At 39.2% G+C, this 23,492-nt stretch overlaps 1 protein-coding gene across 2 annotated transcripts in view; it reads right to left on the bottom strand.

Moving 5' to 3' along the window:
* The window catches only part of slc16a12.L (solute carrier family 16 member 12 L homeolog), a 48,289-nt gene extending 25,595 nt beyond the window's left edge, over nt 1-22,694 (bottom strand). The window contains exon 1 of one of the 2 annotated variants that reach the window (XM_041568750.1): nt 22,531-22,686. The gene's annotated coding sequence lies outside the window, so the exon portion shown is untranslated. Of the gene's footprint in view, nt 1-22,530 lie in introns of both variants that reach the window. The other variant, XM_041568751.1, reaches the window with a different exon arrangement.
* Nucleotides 22,695-23,492: the final 798 nt, after the last annotated feature.

Consider the following 23,492-nt stretch of genomic DNA (forward strand, 5'->3'; position numbering starts at 1 on the left):
ACCGAGTTTTGTAGGGGGGTTGGTGAGCTGCACCTACTGTGCACTTCCTAAAAGTCTAAGGTTCTCCGACTCCAGACTAAAGGCAAAAGACAGACGCTCAGCAAAGACTGCATGGTGGTACTGATGGGAGGTGCACACTAATTACTGTACTAAAGCATCTTACTGCATGTTAGATAAACTGCTCAGATTTGTTAGTCACAAAGACGTATATATTATTTTAGCAGCATTATTTCTGATCTTTCAGTAATTTGGATCTACTCTTCACCCCTTTAAGTCTACAGTCTTTCTTTCAGGATAATGGATCCCATACCTGTAATAATTATTACTTATATTGCTTATCCCAGTCCCATTCTAATACCACTTTTTTTCCAGGTGGTTCGAATCCAGATCCACAACATTAAGGGGCAGATTTATCAAGGGTCGAAGTGAAAATTCTAATTTCGAATTTTCGAGGTTTTTTAGTGGAATTCGACTAGGGAATAGTTAAAATTCGATTCGAGTTTTTAAAAAAATTCTAATTTGATTTTTGAAATTTATCATGTGCTGGCCCTTTCGAACTCAACTATTCGCCACATTAAACCTGCCGAATTGCTGTTTTAGCCTATAGGGGATGTCCTGGGATTAATTTGGAGTTGTTTGCAGCCTTCCTAAAAATCTGATTCCAATTTGATTCGAGTTTGCGAGTCAAACCCATTCACCCTAGTTTTAAAAATTATAATTTTTTGATTAATTTCGATTGGTAATTTCTGAAATTTCGAGTTCATGGGAGTTTATGGGAGATTTTACAAACTCCCATGAATTCTAAATTCGCCCTTTGTAAATCTGCCCCTAAGGAAATTCTAAAGTCTCCATATTCGATTCCTGTCCCTGTCCCTATTTCAACTCCAGTCAGATGATTCATGCAAATAATGAGTTGAGCACTCCAGAGGAGCAGACGTTCTGGTAAACAGATTATTCACAGTCTATATATATATACTATATATATACGGAAACTGACATACTGTAAACACAGAACTGCACACAGAACTAAAGGCAGACAAGTGTTGGTTTACATACAGTGCATCCTAACAATGTTACGTAATACATGACACAAGGTTTTTAGGCAGTAACTGAGATAATTTTTGGGGACTAGATCTAGAATATCAGTATAACATTAATGAAAATATCATCAGGATGTCTAAGGATTCTGCATTGTATTCGATTGCTTCCCAGTTGGTACCTTTGGTTTTGGGTGCTCTACAGGGATAGGGTGGGGAGGTTTCCATAGCAGGCTGTGAATTAGATGTTGGTGGCCATTATTAACACCAAGAACTGGCAGTGATGTCAGTTATACACAAATTTGCCGGGACAGGTATGGGACTAGGATTGCCATCTGTCCCTTTTTCCAAATCAGGGAAGCAAGATTCCCTACGATTGACACAGTGATCGGCCATTCGCCGATCGCCAAATCATAGCCCCGCCCCCTGATGTCATGACCAATCCCAGAAGCATCACAGCCCTGCCCCCATTTATTCATGGCTTCGCCCCCTGCCAGAGGTCCTGAGTTTAATTCTGGCTTGGGCATCATCTGGTTTACACCCACACTCCAAAAACAAAGATGCAGTTTATAAAATGAACCATAGTGTGTGTGAATGTGATAGGACCTTAGATTGTAAGATCCACTGCGGCAGAGACTGAATGTTGTATAATCTCTGTAAAGCACTGCAGAAATGTGTTGGTGCTGTTGTTGCTTTATAAATGCCAAGAAATAAATAAATATATAGTCTTGGAATGTCTCTAATTCGCACTCTCTCCACAGCTGAACCCCCTGGAATCACCCCCAATCCACCTACTCTGTGACATCACCACCCACTCTTGTGACACTGACATCACCCCATCCACTCTACTGATGATATGAAACCCCCACATAAGTGCAAACCTTAAAGGGATACTGTAATGGGAAAACATGTGTTTTTAATAAATAGTACTGCTCCAGCAGAATTCTGCACTGAAATAATTTTTTTTATATTTAATTTTGAAATCTGACATGGAGCTAGACATTTTGTCAGTTTCTCAGGAGCCCCCAGTCATGTGACTTGTTTTCTGATAAACTTCAGTCACTCTTTACTGCTGTACTGCAAATTTGAGTGATATCATCCCCCTCCCCCCCCAGCAGCCTAACAACAGAACAATGGGAAGGTAACCAGATAGCAGCTCCCTAACACAAGATAACAGCTGCCTGGTAGATCTAAGAACAGCACTCAATAGAAAAATCCAGGTCCCTCTGTGACACATTCAGTTACATTGCGTAGGAGAAACAACAGCCTGCCTGAAAGCAGTTCCATCCTGAAATGCTGGCTCTTTCTGAAACCACATGACAGGCAAAATGACCTAATATGGCTGCCTACACACCAATATTACAACTAAAAAAATACACTTATTAGTTCAGGAATTACATTTTATACGGTACAGTAAATTATTTGCAATGTAAATAGTGTAATTTAGGTATAAAAACTACACAATAAAATCAAAACAGAATCCCTTTAATTTCTTTCTGTAGTCCAAAAACTTTTTTGTAGAGTAATTGTCTCCTAAACAAGAACATGACCCAAGAACGTATATGTGACTGAGGTAGGGAAATAAGACCTCCTCTGGTGTAGAAAATAATATTGATAATTGATGGTACCCTGTAAATGAATTGGCACTATATGAAGAAAAGGTTTAATAAACAGAGGTCTCCGGTATCTCTCTATTGTCACATACCATAGGCCAAACCCTAACTCACTGGCTCCCACCGAACATTGGGTAAAACACATTGTTTGAATAGCTTCCAAGCATGGATCTATCATCCATAAAAATACTCAAAAAAGGTTGGCATTCCAGGGGGGTGATCAGGGGCATCCTGGCTGCACCTATCACCCCATGACCCTATGACCTTGCCCAAAATCCCCTGCCACGCTCCGGTGTTTGAATGATATGGTAGGCCTTTTCATGGCAATGCTATGCATTGCAATGGAAGGGCAAATTAGGTTTCTGGTTAAGTTACTGATTAAGTTACTGATTAAGTTACTGTCAGCAGAAGAAGGAACTGTGCTCAGCTGAGAGGGGCTTAAATCAGAGAAACTGCAGACAAATACTGGGGAGTTGACATGTCTGTAATATTAACCAACGTCTATCCAGTAAATCAGTAACTTTTCTTCACAAATAAAAAACAAAAAAAGACTTCTGTATAAATTTTATAATTAGTGAATTACAAAAAGCATGTGATTCTAATTGGAAACAGCCTTTGAAATGAAACCGTGAATTTCCCATGGCATGTTTCAGCATGTGATGTTAAAAATATGTATTTTCCAGTTATCACACATTGCAGATCTAAAGCATGCTTATTTTGGGTTTGGTTTGGGCTTTGGGTTTTTTTGCATTACGAAAGGGATAACAACACTGTGGGAAAACACATATTTATTGAATCCTTGGCTTTGTTTCCTTATCATTATGATCCACCAGTCGCCTGATGGCAAAAGTAACATCAAAAGGAGCTGTCGTATTTATTGTTATAATAGCCCAAAATGGGAATGCAAATTCATGGGGCAGGACGTGCCAGGGCTTAAATATTCTGAAGATATTTCTGCCAGCTCCTTATTGCCTTGGTCAAGTCTCTATGAAAAATACATAGCAACGTGGCAAAATGAACTGCAGTACAATATACCATAACAATATGCAGTTCACATTGATCTCTGCTTACTGAATTTCCAGGTTCCTCCCCTTGGCAGAGCCAGAGTACATTGACAAAACACTACCCCAGGCACAGAGTACATACATTTCATTACAAAACGTGGCACATTAGAAGCAAATGCTTTTTGGTGTTTGTTGAATTTGCACCTTCCCATGTTAATTACTATCCATGGAGATAATGTTTTGTGGCATAATCTCCAAGGAATACCTGAACCATATTGTGTCCTGGAGCTAAAAACCCTGGAAACCAAGGGAAACCACGGGATGACAAACAAACATTTGACTTTCAGTTCAACACACAGTACATTATAACAATAACTTGATAACTAAAATTGCTTACATTTTATAGTAAAATAATTAAATACGTATCTCCAAAGTAAAAAATAATCGCCTGTTAAGCTAATCGTGGCTGTAGGTACCCTACAGCAGGGGTGGCCAGACTTTGTTACACTGGGATCTGCTCTCGACGCCTGGCCCCCATCAAGAGATCTACCTTGATAACGCGCAGTGAAATCTTTTTGACCACGCCCATTTTTGTGGCTGCACCCCCTAATTACCATGTTCATTTTACAAAATTTGGTAGGATATGAAAGTTTGCACACACTCCCTTCCCCTCCGTGCTTGCTGCTCTCAGCTCTCTCCCTTTCTTCGTGCAGCGCTTGTCTCCCTTCCCTCCGTGCTGTGCTTGTCACCCTTCCCTCTATGCTGTGCTTGTCTCCCTTCCCTTCGTGCCGTGCTTGTCTCCCTTCCCTCCATGCTGTGCTTGTCTCCCTTTCCTCTGTGCTGTGCTTGTCTCCCTTTTCTTCGAGCTGTTCTTGTGTTCTCGCCCTCCCTCCATGCTGTGCCACTCTTGTCTCCCCGCCCTTCCTCCCTCCCCTTCGTGCCGCTCTGCTCCTCTCTTCATCGAAGCCAGACCGCCTGCCCTCCCTCACTCACTGCCAATGCCGGGCCCTAGATCACTGTCTACCAGGAACATTACTGCGATCTACTGGTAGACCTCGATCAACGTCCTGGGCACCCCTGCCCTACAGTCATCAACTTCTGGGTATATTTGGGAGAAATACTTTAAATTATGCCATGTAACAAGGGAAGTTTGCTTGGAAGGTAAACAAGCCTTGCAAATCCGCATGCAAAACAAACCTTTAGAATTGGGCTAAAACAGAGGGTTATGACCACCTCTAGGCCAATAGCAAGTGGAGAATGTTTCTGGAATTTATTTACCAAACCTTCATAAATCATTCCTACCATATTCAACAGATTTTCTTGTGAAACCCCAAAAAGCACTGTAGTATTTTCAGAATTATACCATGCATTTTACGTTTTGCTCTTTGGGAAGGCCAGGGAGAACTTTCAAGCACATTAGTGCAGCAGTGGATAAGGCAGGACAACCACCTGATATCCACTTAGTGTGACTTTGGCCCTATAGTCCTCTTAATTAAGTAGGTTTAGTTTGTTATGAATGAAAGTTGTGTTAACTTGCAGTAATATCACACGGCCAAAACTCTCAAAACTGGTCAACACTGGCCCCTATTAGCAAGCATGGACTGGCCTGACGGAGTACAAGAGGCTCTCCCAGTTGGCCCCAGCAAAGGGCAATTACCAGCAACCCTTTCCTTCTCCTACCATAGGTCTATATTCGCTACATTTAGGGAGTTATTTATCAACGTTCATATTTTTTTCAAAAAATTTTTCACATTTTTTTTCAAATTTTAAAATCATGAATTTGAAAAATGGTTTAAAAAAACGGTATTGCTCTTGTAAACCCCCTAAAAATGATAAAAAAAAACGATTTGTTTGTTCCTTTTTTTTTCAAAATTTTTTATATTTAGATTTTTAATAAATAAGAAGACATTTCAGTTTATTTAAACTGTGAGTTTATTCAAAGTAGAGAAAACCTCTAAAATTACACAGATCAGAATTCTGATAAATAAGCCTCTAAGATTTTGTAAGCGGGCCCTGAATGTCAGGTTTTCTGGTGGGCCCCTAAGAGGCCAGGTCCAACCTTCTCTATGGGAATCTCAAAACAAGTCTCATCAAGTCTCTACCAACAAAACGAACAGCAGTTTATTTTTATTTAAGCACAAAAATACTGCTGTGTATGTAGCACATTCTGGATAAACATACCATCACCTTCTAACCTAAACACACTATAAGCTTGAAGGTTTAGTTAATCATCTTAGTTTGTACTGCCTGTTAATCATAGACTTTATTATATACATATGCTATATTTCATATACACAACATAATTTTTTTAATGTTACATCTATATACTTTTTATATCTATTTTTATATCTATTTATATGTTATTTAGCCACTCTAACAAACATCATACTGCAAATGTGTAGCTTTTATTAAACTGCAAATGTGGCCTGTATCATTTATAGTACATCATAACAAATAATATGCTTTTCAGTAGCAGTATGGGATCTCATATCCAGAAACCTGACATCCAGAGTACATTGAATTAGGGGAAGGCATTTTGCCATAGAACCTATTTTAAGAAAATAGTGTAAATGATTTAAAATTATTTCCTTTTTCTCTTTAATAATAAACCAGCACCTTGTACTGCACAAAACCATACTGGCAGCAAAACAAATCTACTGGAGGTTTATTTAGGGGCAGATTTATCAAGAGTCTAATTGAAAAAGTAAAAAAATTCGAATTTCGAGCTATTTTTGTGTACTTCGACTAGGGAATAGTCCAAATTAGATTAGAATTTGAAGAAAATTTGAAAATTCGAATATCGAAATGTATCATGTAATGTCTCTTTAAAAATCGACTTCGAACAGTCATCATCTAAAATCTGCTGAATTGCGGTTTTAGCCTATGGGGGACCTCCTAGAACCTATTTGGAGTCAATTGGTGGACTTTTAAAAGACTTCGAATCGAATTTGATTGAATTCGATCTTACTTCGAATCGAACGATCAAATACAGCCTATTCACCTGCAAAAAAAAACTTTGATTTTTTTAATAAATTTCGGTTGGTCTTTTTTATTCGAATTTCAAAGTTATGGGAGTTCAAAAAAACCTAGAATTTCAACCCTTGATAAATCTGCCCCTTAATGTTGAAATTATTTTTTTTACAGACTTTAAGGTATGAAGATCGAAATTAAAGAAAAATCTCTTATGTGAAAATCTCCAGGTCCCAAGTATTTTGGATAGTAGATCCCACACCTATGTTTCCTAAAAGGTAGCCCAATTGAAGGAGAAAACCAAAAACAACACACGGGATAAGAAAAATGGTAAACAAAGATACATTTTTGAATGAAGCATAACTATACAGCTAAAGAAGATAACATAACAGGCACTACATTTTTTTTTTAAGTCTTCACTTGACATTTATTACATTGTGATATTTTTAAGGTGGTATATTTTTATGACACAACTGCATGGGATCTTAAAATACTTTCCAGTTCGCAATAGCTACATTAATGCGGCACAAAGGAATGTTTTTTTCGATTGTGCATATTTTTTCATTAGCACCCTTTATTACAGTCGCCCCTTACTGCTAAGTTTCGTTATCCAAATGCTACAACATGTGCCAAGACCACATGCCTATCCAACATGTCATTCCAAAAACAATGATATTAACGTGGACCTGTTATCCAGACATAAAAAGCTGTATACTAAGGGGCACATTTACTATTGGTCGAATATCGAGGGTTAATTAACGCTCGATATTCGACCCTCGAAGTTAAATCCTTCGACTTCGAATATCGAAGTCGAAGGATTTAGCGCAATTCGTTCAATCGAACGATCAAAGGAATAATCATTCGATTGAACGATTAAATCCTTCGAATCGAACGATTGGAAGGATTTTAATCCATCGATCGAACGATTTTCCTTCAATCCCAAATTGGCTAGAAATGGGGACCTTCTCCATAGGCTAACATTGATGCTCGGTAGGTTTTAGGTGGCGAAGTAAGTGGTCGAAGTTTTTTTTTAAGAGACAGTACTTCGACTATCGAATGGTCGAATAGTCAAACGATTTTTAGTTCGAATCGTTCGATTTGAAGTCAAAGTCGTAGTCGAAGGTCGAAGTTGCCAATTCGATGGTCGAAGTAGCCAAAAAAATACTTTGAAATTCGAAGTATTTTTTATTCTAATCCTTCACTCGAGCTAAGTAAATGTGCCCCTTAATGTCCTTTTCAAATTAAATATGAAACCCAAATAATTTTTTTTTATTATTTAAGCATTCATAGCTGTTGTAAACTTGTTTAAAAATCTCAGCTGTCAATCAAATATTGCCTGCCCCGCCTCTGTGCCTTAGGCATAGAGGCGGGGCAGGCAATTACTTTCACTTTCCATTCAGCACTTACTAGATGTCACTGCTCTCCCCACATTCCCCCTCTCTCTTTGCCATTTAATTATGTAACCAGTGCATGGGGATGGACATCAGGTCCCCAGTTCTGGTGCACAAACAAGATTCTGAGATGATGCAAGGCTTGCCTTATTAACAGTTTCCACAAAATGGCTCCTGCCTGCTTGCTATAATTATTAATTCCCAGACGAAAGGAAACAAGATTCAAATAATTTTTACAGTGTAATTAATGTTAATGTTGCTTGACTAACATGATGAAATAGGATTTGGAATTATTTTTTTGGGGAAAAGGGTCCCCTTTAATATGAAGTTTGTCCTCTCTTTGCTGCTAAAACATCCTTTACCCTCTAGTCTTCTGGGAAAGCTTTCCACTAGATGTTGGAATGTTGTTGGTGGGATTTGCTCGACTCATATGTAGGAGGCTGGGCACTGATGTTTGGGATCAGGCCCGACTCACATTGATATTCCAGTTCATCCTACAGCTGTCCCTTTTGGTGTGGAGTTCAGGTCTCTGTGCAGGACAGTCAAAAGTCTTCCACTCCCATCTCCCATTCTGTATAGACCTTATTTTGCGGACAGGATTATTATTCTGATAAAAGTATAATAATAAAGTAGGAAGCACAGAATTGTCAAGCATTTTATGACGTAGTGGCATCTGTGTTGCCAATAATACGTGTGACTTAAAGGACCAGTTAAAACTTTCTTAACCCCTATCCCAATATAACTAACATGCTCCAGTATCTAGGAGTTAAAAAGTTACTTTTCTTTCTTCTTACTGTTTATATGACATGTTCCTCTCCATGTTTAGTCCCATCCTTCACTTCCAGAAGTGATGTCATATTACATTTTTGGATTGTCATGGCTCACAGGCATACTAAAATGACTTTTATTGAATTTTCTGTCAATTCAATATAAGATTTCAGTTTACTAAAAAACAGACAGTATTATTTACGCGTGTATGCCCCTGCTGGATGTGGGGTATAAAAATAATTACACATAAAAATAAGGTAAGAAGATATTTATCTATATACCATTTTATACAATCACATAACCCTTTGTGTAGAACTACACGGAAGACTTCCATGTGTTTTCAGCGGATCCGTCGCACTGCGCCAAAATGCAGGCGTCCAGTCGGATGCGACGGAAAATAAGGTAAGAAATACAAATGTCGGATCTTGTCGCGGCGTTCATCTGACACGACACAGACGCTGCATCCTACTTGACGCCTTCGTTTTGGTGCAGCGCGTCGGATATACCCTTAGGGATAATGTTGGCTATGCTTGATATATCCTTTCTTTAACAAATGAAAATGCAGTTTTACTGTATCAGGGCTCTACCAATGACTGTCCCTTTTTGAAGGTAAAACAGTAATGCTATTGTCATGTTTATTGTACATTTGCTTAAATGCATGGCGATTCTATTCATTACTGTGCATTGGAATGGTGAAAATATTATGAAAGACAAATGATATTACTGTTGTAGATCTTTTCTTTGCTTCTATTAATGTGTGTCTAACACTGTTTAATCCACATAATGCTCTTTATTTCCTTCAACAACCCATATATAATGTGATAATCCTCTCACAATGGGATATATTGTGCATGTTGCCTAGCCTAGCCTAAGTAGGGGCACGGTCTGATGCCACTGAGGAATATAACCTGTGAGTTTAGTAAGTCTTTAAAGTGACAGCACCTTAATACAACTTATTAACACCAATAAGCATTAATACTGGCATTTATAACTGCAATATGCCAATACAGATCCATTATCCGGAAACCCGTTATTCAGAAAGCTCAGAATTACGGAAGGGCCATCTTCCATAGATTCCATTTTATGCAAACAATCCAAGTTGAATTTTGAAAAATGATTACCTTTTTCTTTGTAATAATAAAACAGTACCTTGTACTTGATCCCAACTAAATTATAATTAAACATCATTGGAAACCAGATTATTGGGTTTATTTAACGTGTATGTGATTTTCTAGTAGACTTAAGATAAGAAGATTCAAATTATGGAAAGATACGTTATTGGGAAACACCCAGGTCCTGAGCATTCTGGATAACAGGTCCCATATCAAATACATGTGGAAAATCAAAATGCAAAGAAATAAATCCTGCCAGGAAAGATGATTTGTACTGATATATTTGCAAAGTATTTTTTTTTTCTCTGTGGTAATAAAACAGTGGAGGCAAAGCAATCTTATTGGGTTTAGTTAGTTTAAATTATTTCAATTGATCCGAATTCCAGGTAGACCCCTAAAGCAGGCCATAGACGCAAAGATCCGATCGTACGAATCAACGTACGATCGGAATTCCCCATCTCTCGACCAACCACTAACCATTCCAATCAAATAAAGTACAAAAGAACAGATCAGGCGATGTTCTGCCCCTGACAGCTATCATACGAAAGTTATGTGCGACCAAAGCTAGTGACAGTCTCCCTCTGAAAATTGTACGATCTGCAATACAAGCAGAGATATTACCCGCAGCCGACAGAAATCTTTTAACCTGTCCGATCTCCGCCGGATGAAAAATGTCGGGACTCTCCACCCACGGTCCGAAAATCGTACGAATCCTCGATTCGTACAATCAGATCTTTGTGTCTATGGCCAGCATTATATATGGAAAAAACTAAGTCCCAAGCATTAGCGATAACATGTTCCATCCCTGTATATATCGTTAACTGTATCTGATGTAAAAGAGGTTACAAACTGGAACACAGTAGTTTACCCCAGTCAACAAACTTTTTCAAACAATGGTTTTCTAAAAGGCACACCAGCATATGAATTTGACTTGCATAACCTATGATTTAATTGTGTCTAACACTCTCCTGTCCCTGCTGAGATGAAAGCAAGACTTGTGTCTTCTTGGCATTTATAGGAATAAGCCACATGTTTCTGTTCTTTTGTTCTGCTTGAGCAATGCCACCTTTAAGGCCAAAGTAAACATTGCCCTCTGTTTATTTCCTGTCCTTTATCTGTTTTTTCCGAAAGACCATGGAGAAGAGAAGCCTAGAGTTCCACTACCTGCTGAAGCAACAGTCCTTGCCATCAAAATACTGCCTTCATAAAGATTACATAGCTGCAAACAGAGAACTACCCAAAAACAATGCCACTTAATTCAACCCCATACACAGTTGCTGTGGCCATTGTCTCCTTTCCACCAAACTAATCCCATTTTGCAGGTCTATTCCCTCTGCACATGTACATTTATTTCACTGAAAAATTAGTTGTGCCAATTACCTAAAATGGCTCCTCTCGCTTATTCATAGGGTGCTATGTGTCCAGCGGCACCAGATACGTGCAAACAATGATTTCGCATGCAGATGGATAAAGACTGGAAAAAATTCCCTTCTGTGTCAGAGAAGTTTGTGAAGGGCCATCATTAAGACAATATTATGGGGGTTAGTTATTAAGCTTCGGGTTGTGTTTTCCACGATCAGAAGTCACATTTTTGTGTTAAAAAAAACCTCTAAATATTCAAGTTTTTTTTTAAAAACTAAAATTTTTCGAGATTTATTATACCCCGACTCTGGAAATAGTTTGAATCCAAAAATACACCATCTAAAACGTGTCAGGGTCATATAGAAGTCAATGGTAGAGGTCCCTCAAACCATTTGAAGATTCGGGATTCTGCCAGGATTCGGCCTTTTTCAGAAGGATTCAGATTCAGCCAAACCGAATCCTAATTTGCATGTGTAAGTAAAAAATGTTTTCCCCTTCCCAGATAATATTCATATGCAAATTTTTATTTACTATTTGACCCTTAATAAATCTGCCCATATAAGACCCCAAATTCCAATTAAAATTAAAAAAAAGCTAAAATTTGTCGTTTAAATTTACCAACTTTTTTACCAAATTTTGTCGATCCTGGTAAAGTGCCATCTGAGGTGGATGCTCAACTTACTTTATGCCAAAAAAATTGTGTATGTGAATATTGAAAATGAAAATCCATAAGCTGGGCAAAGTGGAAGAACTGTAAATTAAGACAGAAGCAATTCAACTAACACAAAATTTAGGCCTTTAAAGAATCACCTATACATTGGTCAATGTAAAAAACTGGACGCATGGCTGCATTGGCATAGTGATACAGGCATAGACAACTAGATTAGGGTCTGTTGTAGCCTCCAAATTGTTGTTGTAGACTGGCATGTAGCACATACCATATATGGCTATAGATCTGAATATTTACTACTTGTTCAGGCTGAGGCTCTGAGGCCACCAGCAAAACCCACCTAAAATATTCTCACAAGTATTTTTTGGTTGAAATTATATTTGCAATACTTCTCCAAGTTTGAAAAGGAAATTTCTCTGAAAAATGTTGTGCTATTCTTAAGATCATAATTTCAACCAAATGCTGGGCCAATAAAAGTGTGGCATTTAGCCTACAGAAGTCCATCTGTGCATTCCACATTCATGGAAGACTACAAATACATTTTGCCAGTTTAGAAAGCAATTGTTTAAAGAGCCAATTAAGGCATGTCTATGAAATAGTGGGCAATGTAACAAACATGCCTGACAATATTAAAATGAATGTTTCCAGTAAGAACAGCTTGTTTTGAGGTTTTTCATTTATGAGGTCACTCTTAAAGGGAACCCATCACCCAAAAAAAATATTCAAAATCTTATTTTATCACATTAGTCAAGCAAAATGAACTTTACTTACATAATATAAATTATTTGAATCTGGTTTCCTTCAGACTGGGAATTCATAAATTATAGCAAGCAGGCAGGAACCATTTTGTGGACACTGTTATTAATACAAGCCTTGCATCATCTCAGAATCTTGTTTGTGCACCAGAATGGGGGACCTGATGTCCATCCCCATGCCCTGGCTACACAATAAAATGGTGAAGAGAATGGGGGAATGTGGGGAGAGCAGTGACATCTAGAAAGTGCTACATGGAAAGTGAAAGTAATTGTCTGCCCCGCCTCTATGCCTAAGGCATACAGGAGGGGCAGACAATATTTGATTGACAGCTGAGATGTTTAAATGCACTTACAACAGCTATGAATGCTTTAATAAAAAATATAAATTGGATTTCATGTTTAATTTGAAAAGGAGTTTTATTATACAGCTTTTTGTGTCTGGGTAACAGGTCCACTTTAATAAAAAACTCCACGTGTGCGAGGGAGGTTGGTGCTTAGGTTTCATCAAGCAAGTAGGGGAATGTTTAGCCCAGTGGGATGTTTTGGGATCATGTACTGGTGACTCTGGGTCAGAGGCATGAGGACTCAGAACTTTTAGGTGTATAGAGTAAAAGTCAAATGAAATACAATATTGCCTAAGTTATAGATTAACATTCTACATGAAATCGTATTAATTTAAGTGATTTGGGACACAAAGTGAAAATGTACTCTCCACGTTAGGGGAATCAGCCCCCTCTCACACCAGTAAGATAACTAATGTTCAGTGGAGGCATAGCATCGGGTATGCCGTCTCAGGCAGTAGCAGATGTGCCAAGGGCATTAAAAATGAATTTAGCACTGAATTTACACTGCTGTAAGTTCTAGGGCTATTAATCATGAAGCTGACACAGAATCTATATGATGGTGAGTGTTGGGGCCATTTAACATGAATTTGGTGAAGCACATTTGTGGGTTCTGGGCCACTACATGTATACTGCGATGGGTCTCACTTACTGATGGGGCTAAGTTCAAAGAATCGGTGCATTGCTTTGTTACAAAATCCCAGTATATTTGTGCAATCTTATAGGAATTGTTCAGTGTAAAAATAAAAACTGGGTAAATAGATAGGCTGTGCAAAATAAAAAATGTTTCTAATATAGTTAGTTAGCCAAAAATGTAATGTATAAAGGCTGGAGTGACTGGATGTGAAACATAATAACCAGAACACTACTTCCTGCTTTTGACTCTCTTGGTTTCTATTTAGCTGCTGCTAACGATCAATTGAACAGTTATGTCCCAATGTGGCCCCCCTCCAAGTCGCTGCCTAGCTCAGAGTTATAGAGCTGAAAAGCAGGAAGTAGTGTACTGGCTATTATTTTACACATCCAGTCACTCCAGTCTTTATACATTACATTTTTTCTTTTGCATAGCCTATCTATTTACACTGTACAAGTACATTAGAGGACATTATAGACATTTACCAATAAAGTGGATCACCGTACCAGAGGCCACCCCTTCAGACTAGAAGAAAAGAACTTTCATTTGAAGCAACGTAGGTGGTTCTTCACAGTCAGAACAGTGAGGTTGTGGAATGCACTGCCGGGTGATGTGATGGCTGATTCTGTTAATGCTTTTAAGAGGGACTTGGATGATTTCTTGGACAGACATAATATTAAAGATTATTGTGATACTAAACTCTATAGTTAGTATAGATATGGTTATATATAGTTTATATGAAAGTAGACAGGGGTGTGTGTATGGATGCTGGGTTTTCATTTGGAGGGGTTGAACTTGAAGGACTTTGTCTTTTTTCAACCCGATTTAACTATGTAACTATGTAACTATATTTACCCAGTTTTCATTTTTACACTGAACTGTACCTTTAACAACTGCAGCAGCACCATGACATTATCACTGTATTAGGCTAATTTAAAAAGTGCAGGTACCCTAACTTGTTCATCATTAGAAGAGCAAGTTAGGGAGCATCTGCAGAAGCAGACCACCCACAATAAGGACACGGTTGCATTGCACTCACTGGAGCTACACTCTGAACCTTGCTCCAGATTTCTCTGCACCAGATGCAAAGTGCAGAGAGAAGCACTGTTCTTGCTGCAAGTCTGAATTAAATGAGCATTAAGGGGGATCGAGTTTGCCCCCTTGGTGCTCCTGCACTTGCAGCAGAGGCAGTAGTAAATGAGTCTCTATGTGCCATCTGTCTCAGTACCTGGATTCGCATTTCAAACATAATAGGCCTCATTTACTGCTTCTCCTGACACAAGCACTAAGTAGTGAGTTCACTCACATAGGACTTGTGGCAGGATCAGTACTGTACACCTATGCAGGGCCGTGCCAAGGTACCGGAGGGCCCAAGGCAGAGTCCACTCATCACCCCACTCGATCCCCTGGTTACCTGCAGCAGGCACGAGAGGCAGGAGCACAAAAGAACCTTCTCTTTATGAGTTAGGAACTAGGGGCAACCAGGTAGAAGAGGTAAGTGGCTGCTGAGCCTTCACCTTTGTGCCCTACGCCTAGTTCCGGCCCTGGACCTGTGTGCATCGCCCTGCCCATCCATGAAGATGTGGAATTCTCTCCCTGAATCAGCCGTACAGGCTGATACATTAGATAGCTTTAAAGGAAAAGTAAACCGTAAAAATGAATAGGACTAAAAATGCCATGTTTTATATACTGAACTTATTGCACCAGCCTAAAGTTTCAGCTTGTAAATAGTAGAAATGATCCAGGAGCTGTCACAGGAGGTCACCATCTTGGAAAGTGTCTGCGACACTCACATGCTCAGTGGGCTCTGAGCAGCTGTTCAGAAGCTAAGCTTAGGGGTCGTCACAAATTATCAAGCAGAAAATGAGGTTGGTCTGTAATATAAGCTAATGCTACAAGGCTGATTATTAAATTGTGATGCTAATTGTACGGTTCTGTGCTGCCATGTAGTAATTATCCATATTAATTACTAATCAACCTTATATTGTGACATTTCTATTCTATGTGTACTGTATATTGTGAGTTGGTACCTAAGCTCAGTAAGTGACAGCAGAACAGAGCATGTGCAGTGAATCAGCAGAAAAGAAGATGGGGAGCTACTGGGGCATCTTTGGAGACACAGATCTTTGCTACTAAAGGGCTCTGGTTGCCTGGGCTGGTACAGAAGCCCAAAACATAATGTACAACCTTTCTAGCCTACTTCTTAGGTTTAATTGTCCTTGTCCTTTAGGAAGGGATTGGATGGCTTTTTAGCAAGGGAGGGAATACAGGTTATGGAAGATAGCTCATAGCATAAGTTGATCCAGGAAGTCAGGAAGGAATTTTTGCCCAATCAGAGGCAAATTGTAGAAACTTCAATTGGTTTGCCTTCCTCTGTACCAACTAGCAGTTGGGCAGGATAAAATAGCGTTAAAAGATTGAACTTGATGGATGTGTTTTTTTTTCAACCTAATGTATGTATTATGAATACAGTGCTGCAATCATGGGGGAAAAGTAAGTCTTTGCACTAAATTATGAGCACAAATGTCAAAAAACTATGGAGTTTTGTGCCCATTTTTGACCCTTTGACCTTGCACTATACTGCAGTTTGTAAGTGAACCTTACTGTCTTCCTACACAGTACATAGGAAGATATCATCCTCAGCAGCAGCATTAACTGGAGCATGGAGGCACAAAATGAACTAGCAGGTGTGTATTCCCCACAGTCCTCTAACCTGCTTGTGCAAACAAATCCCAGATTACTACCGGTGAAGGAAAAAAAGGGAAGGTGCAGATGATCCCTGTTCTTCCACACTGACTTATTCTCAGCAGAAAGGGAGTGATATTCCCATGACAGGAGGGAAATAGATAGGCACATCTGTAACAAGCAATGACCTCAATTGTTCAAGCTGAAAAGGCAGTCAGGTTTTTTTTTCCTTTTTTACACATTTCACGGTGCTACAATCTTTTAATCAATCTTTTATTTATTTTTATTTGTTTTGCTTTTCATGGTTTTACTCACCTGTGCCTTATATAAACCATTTTCTTGTTCCTATTACGTTGCTAGGGTTGCCACCTTTTCTGGAAAAAAAATACCAGCCTTCCTATATATTTATCTTTTTTCCCTATTAATAATATTAGGATAAATAATCATTTTTACCGGCCAGGCCGGTAAAATACCGGCCAGGTGGCAACCCTATGCATTGCATCTTCCAAGTATTTGTATAGCATTCAGATTGCTTTTTAATCATACTGTCCCTTTAACAGCCTGCTGTGTTAAAAAGAACATTATGGTTTGGATGAGATCATGTTGATATGACCTGGATGCTGCTTAGGAGACACCAGGGGTTTTCTTTACTAATGCCTGAGTCTCTAAAACAATGAGCTCTTAGCATTGACTTAGTAATGTATATAAATATATACATTATATATACAGGTATGGGATCCGTTATACGGAAACCCATTATCCAGAAAGCTCTGAAATACGGAGAGGTCTCATAGACTCCATTATAATCAACTAATAATAATCATTTTTTTTAAATGATTTCCCTTTTTCTCTGTAATATAATAAAACATTAGCTTTTACCTGATCCAAATGACGCTATTATTAATCCTTATTGGAAGAAAAAAATCAACTTTTTTGTTTATTTAACGTTACATGATTTTCTAGTTGGCTACGGTATGAAGATCAAAATTACGGAAAGATCCATTATCCAGGTCCTGAGCATTCTGGATAACAGGTCCCACACCTGTAAATATTCTAACAGGCAGGTTATTGTCTAGGGGCAGACTGTTTTCTGGGGTCTACCAGTGCATTGATGTTACTTTTTATTCACTGCCTAGTTGCTAGGGGGAATGGGACTTTAGCTAAAAGATTGCTGCAAAAATTTCAGACTGGAGAGCTGCTGAATAAAAAGCTAAACAGTTTTTTAAAAAGTCACACAAAAATTAAAGACCAATTGCAAATTGTAGTACAGGTATGGGATCTGTTATCCGGAAACTCAATATCTGGAAAGCTCAGAATTACGGAAATTCCTTCTCCAGTAGACTCCATTCCTTTTTCCTTATGATAATAAAACAGTAGCTTGTACATAATCCAAACTAAAATATAATTAATCCTTATCGGAAGCAAAGCCAGCCTATAGGGTTGATTTAATGTTTACATGATTTTCTAATAGACTTAAGGTATGAAAATGAAATTATGGAAAGATCAGTTATGCGGATAACAAGTCCCATGGTAAATCATACTAAAGTCAATGTAAAGGTGAGCTACCCCTTTAAATGTTAGGGTGGTTTCATTAGCCACCCAAGATAAAGTCCCCTTTGAGACATCTCACCTTGTGACATGGCTGCGTCAGCACTAGGCAAGGAAAGACTTTGACATTCCTGATAGATGTTTAGCCTTATGGTTAATGCTTGAACAGAGCAAGCAAGAATACTGTACCTTAATTTCTCCCAATAATGAGGATTCAACAGCTGTTTGATCCCTATAGTTAATGCTTGAACAGATTAAGCAAGCATGCCTTAATTTTTCCCAATAATGAGGATTACTCATAGACTTACATTCTGATGAACATTTATAGCGAAATCAAGTCAATATAAGTTCCTTTAAATGTGCTGCAAAACATCTCAAGTGGCTCCCTTGGGTGTGCCTAGAGTCTGGAATTTTAAACATGAAGCAAATTAGAAAGAGTAAGTCTTATGTAGAAAGTCAATAGGTGTCTTTGTGAGCCGGCCGTATAATCCCCTAGCTAATGACACAACATCTACATTTGCTTTCCTTTTTTTTTATTTCTCTTCTGCATATGCCCCTTTGCGTGACATTCAATTCCATATTTATGAAACATTTATAGCTTGTTAAAAAGTATGATTTTCATCACTCAACCCCCCCCCCAAGCTTCTAGGCATTGCCCTCCTCCCCAATTCATCCCCGCATAGCCATAGACGCAAAGATCCGATCGTACGAATCAACGTACGATCGGACTTTCCCATCTCCCGACCCTCCACTAACCATTCAGATCAAAGTCTTTACCATTCCGATCAAATAAGAACAGATCACCCAATGCTCTGCCCCTGACAGCAATCGTACGATACTTATGTCTCACAACACTAGTGACAGTCTCCCACTGAAAACCGTACGATCGGCAATACACGCAGAGATATTATCGGCAGGCGACAGAAATTTTCTAACCTGTCTGATCGACCAAACGATTGATCTCCGACGGACGAAAAATGTCGGGACTCTCCACACACGGTCCGAAAATCGTACGAATCCACGATTCGTACGATCGGATCTTTCCGTCTATGGCCAGCTTTAGTGTAAAAAAAATCCCCTTTAAAAAATTGGCAACCCTTAAACGCAGAGAAGCTCAGCGGAGCTCCTGGTCGCCATCTGAACGCTGATGTCGCAGGCTTTGTGGCAGTGAAAAGACCCCTAAGACTACGCGAAGATCCTCAAGATGACGACCGTGAACTCTGCTGCTCTCCTTTAAAGGAGAATTCAACCCGTTATAAAAAAAACTCTCCCCCCTACCCTGGGTAGACCCCCCTCTCTCTCTCCTCCTCCCCCCCCCAGACAAATGGCCCTATTTTTTTACTCACCCGTCCGTGCAGATTCTGGCCTCGGAGTTCACAGGAGCCATCTTCTTCGGAAATTTCGGCGTATGCGCAGTTGGAGTAAATCTCCAGTCCCGTACCACTGCGGAAATTTACGTGACTTTCGGCACATGCGCAGTTGTTCGGGGCCAGAAATTTACTCCAACTGCGCATGTCCCGAAAATGCCATCAAGACACGAACATAGCTGCCGTGAACTCTGAGGCCAGAACGGAGGGGTGAGTAAAAAATTAGGGGCATTTGCCAAGGGGGACACGTTGGCTGGGGGGAGGAGGGAGGGGGGTCTACTCGGGGTAGGGGGAGGGGTTTTTTTTATTACGGGTTGAATTCTCCTTTAAAGGATCACTAGTACCAGGAAATGAAAATGTCCTCAAATCTTTTACACAAAACCTTCACTTGGTTTGTGCTTAAAGGGCAAGTCAACCCCAAAATAAAAATGTGCCTAATAAAAGACATTATTCTAAGCAACTTTGCAATATTCATACATTAAATATGTTCTATGTTTTTTACATTATTTGCATATATATTTTTATTGAAAGCAGTGTTAGTCTGTCCCTTTCTATTCTCTGCCCTGATGGCTCAGACTGTTGATACAATGTAAGACAAGCAGCTGATTAACAGACCTGACTTTGCTGGGGAACTAAGACTTTTGCAACATTGTTTAAAAAGTAACAACCAGGAGTTAGGCAAATACTGCTTTCAATAACAATCGTTTTTACAAATAACTTTAAAAGCACTGAAAATGTTTAAATATTGGAAAGTTGCTTAGAATTAATTTGCTTTTAAAACGCAAAATTTTGTTTTGGAGTTGACTTGCCCTTTAATGGCACCATATCTTGAAAGCATTATTTAATATAAATATATTGATCAGACCACAGTAGCCTCTATTCCCTGCTTCAGAAGCCAGAGAGGGAATGGAGAGAGGGACTTGAAGGGGTGGAGTGATGACAATTAGGGGGCTTATAGTTTTTGAATTATTTGCCTTCTTCTTCTGGCTCTTTCCAGCTTTCAAATGAGGGTCATTGACCCTATCTAAAAACAAATGCTTTGCAAATCTACAGATTTATAGTTATTGTTACATTTTATTGCTTTCTTTATCTTTCTATTCAGGCCCTCTCCTATGCATAGTCCAGTTGCTTATTCAAAGCAATGCATGGTTGTTAGGGTAATTTGGACCCTAGCAACCAAATTGCTAAAACTGCTGAATCAAAAGTTAAATAAATCGAAAATCACAAATCATAAAAAATGAACACCAAATGCAAATTGTTTTAGAATATCACTCTCTAGATCATAATAACAGTTAATTAAAAAGTGAACATTACAGATGTAATGGAAACGCCTTATAAATCTCATTGGGTAACACATGCTCAGTAACTGAAGAGAAGACAATCTATATTTAAAACACAGAAAAAATGTTTATATAGATATATATTTGTAAATGCAGGACATTTTTTCCATATATTAGTTACCACCTTTTCCTATATTTAGCGTTGTACTATATGGATAAGTCATTTAGCTGTATTTTTATCACAACAGAAAATAAACTTAGGGTGAGGTCAGTCCGACAAATCTCTAAACTGAAAATAAACAATGGATCTCTGAGCCCTTGCTACACCTTTTCTGTAGCCTCAGTAAACAAACAAGTGTAGGAATAACCCTCAGTTATGGAATCATGGGTAAGGACATGACAATATCTTCTCGTTCATTCATAACATATCCTGGAGGATAATAATAATACAGTTAATGGAATTAATTGGGAAGTGCTGCTAGGCCCTTGCCTTTTCCCATGAAATGTATTAGACCTCCGAGTCATCCTCACAAAGGCCTGTCTATACATGCACAGAATTAACTTGCCCCTCAGTAGCCCAACAGGTTCTCCATGCCTTGAGGCTTGATCAGCCCTTTACTGTCAACATATGCAAATCAAGGCATTTCAGGATACCAGTCCCCACTCATGTCCTTATAGTAAATCCAGAATAATTGCCGGCAGTTACTTTCTGATAAGTTTACTAACGTGGAAACTCCTTGGCAACCTAACATTATGATTTCTTTCAATTCACAGAAGCAAATGGAGCAAGCTTGTATCGTGTAGATGCTGGATATTCAGAGAATAGACATTTAAAAAATCACCCCTGCTTCAGCGATGAGGCAGTACATATTTACATTTCAAAGAGGATTAAAGCAGTTGCCGGAGGCATGGCAACCTTCTTTTTTGAAGGAAAGTTGAGATTGAAATTGAAAAAAAAAAACAACTGGTATGTCTCAGCTTGTCCATACCCGAGCTTCAGTCTTGTTGTTAGCTATTACAGGTATGGGACCTGTTATCCAGAATGGACATTTTCAAATAAGGGGGAATTTCAAAATTTGAATCTAAATACCCAAAATCTACTTATGAGGTCATTTAAACCCAATAGGGTTGTTTTGTCTCATAAAGGGACTAACGTAACACCTATTGTAAGGAGCCCTATAACCATATAAAAGTGTTTTTTATCCAGATCATGGAAGTCATGGAGGTGCAGGCAGTACATTTTCTTTTACAATACATAAGTCATGTGATGCAAGTGATGTCAAATAGACAAATACAAGACGTCCGCTGCACTAAGCACATTATCTAGGACATTTAGACATTTTGTACCTTAAGCTACTAAAAAATGAGTTACCGTTTAAACAAAACAGGGATTGTTTTTTCCATACATTGCAATATATTTAAGATGGCCAACTATGTTAAAGTCATCCCTGGTCTGGCCAGTCCTACACTATCTGATTCACTAAGAATTTTACTGCTTCCGTATACATTTTACAAATTTTACCTGCGACTTACTTGCTTTCAAGGTTAAAACTCCCAAACTTGGTTGCCCTTTAATTGGCCACCGCTGGGGGTCACCTGACTATAGCTGGAAAGGGTGCAAGTGATGTCACTAAGCCCTGATTATAACTGATGACATCATGAAGCACCTTTTATATGTGACATCACTAAGCACTGATTATAAATGGTGACACCTGTCACAAGGGTGTATTAGGGAGATTGTCTAAATGTACAAAAGCATACATTTCCTCTATAAATATAATGCTCAACTTGCCATGAATCCCAAAATAGTAATGTAAGCAGTGAGTGGACACAGGAACCAGTGTTGCCACACATATGCTTGTTGCACATAACACATCAATAATACATCAGCTGCCTGCCCTGTTCCCAAGGAAGCCCACACTACATATTCCAAGCATGCAGATTACAGAAATCCTTCTCATAACTTTTGCAGATTACAGACAGATCTACTTACCATAGGTTGTGCTTGGCAAAACAACCGCCCAAGTGCCACAGGTCCACCTTATTATCTCATCCCGCTCAGGTAGACAGAGAGTTGCCCGATCTCTAACATGACTGCTCTCCATCAGATGTTTTGTCACATTTTATCTGAACTCAGGTGTCAGCAGCTTCCAGTCTTCTGGCTGATCCCGCCCACAAGCCGGCTCGACCAATGCTAAGCGACAGCAAACTGGCCAATCAGGTTAACTTTGCTCCCCCGTGCGTTGTGCTTGAGCAGTGTCTTTCACTCCTCATGTTGTGTACAGTTCCTCCCCTCCCCTCACAGACTGCAACTTGATATGTAGGAACCAGTTGTCTGTCTGACTGGGCTGCTCTGCTGAATAGAATCTTTAAATAAACATTGAACCTGTGTAGAATTTATTGGTGTTTAAAAATGCCACATAGACAATACATAGAGATATTGCTGCATGCTTCATTTATTTCTCTGCTGTATGTAATGTGTTTGTGTTGGGATACGAAATGCCTGTTTTACAGGGTTTAAGTCCAGGGCAAAAAATGATCAGCTGGGACACAGTTGTTTTTGTTGTCAACAAGAGTTTGCTGCTAGCCTGCTACTGGGGGAGATTAGTTGCCCAGTGACAAATCTCTTCTTCGGCGACTAATTTCCCCTAATTGCCTTCCCGGGAAGGCAATAGCATGAGGCAACTTTGGGCGACTTCTGGAAAACAAAGTGCTCCGAGTTCCATCCTGCCGCGAAGAGGAGGCGATTTGTCGCTGGGCGACTAATCTCCCCCAGTAGCAGTGTGCAGGGCCGGAACTAGGGGTAGGTAGGGTAGGCACAGTGTCGGACTGGGACACCAGGGGCCCACCAAAATCCTCAGACCAGGGGCCCACTCTCAGTACTATTATTCTTCCTCTACTCACTCAACCTCTATTCCCCTAGTCTATTTTCTTTACATAATAAAATCTATTATT

This window comes from Xenopus laevis, chromosome 7L (assembly GCF_017654675.1).
Source record: "Xenopus laevis strain J_2021 chromosome 7L, Xenopus_laevis_v10.1, whole genome shotgun sequence".
Taxonomy (NCBI): domain Eukaryota; kingdom Metazoa; phylum Chordata; class Amphibia; order Anura; family Pipidae; genus Xenopus; species Xenopus laevis.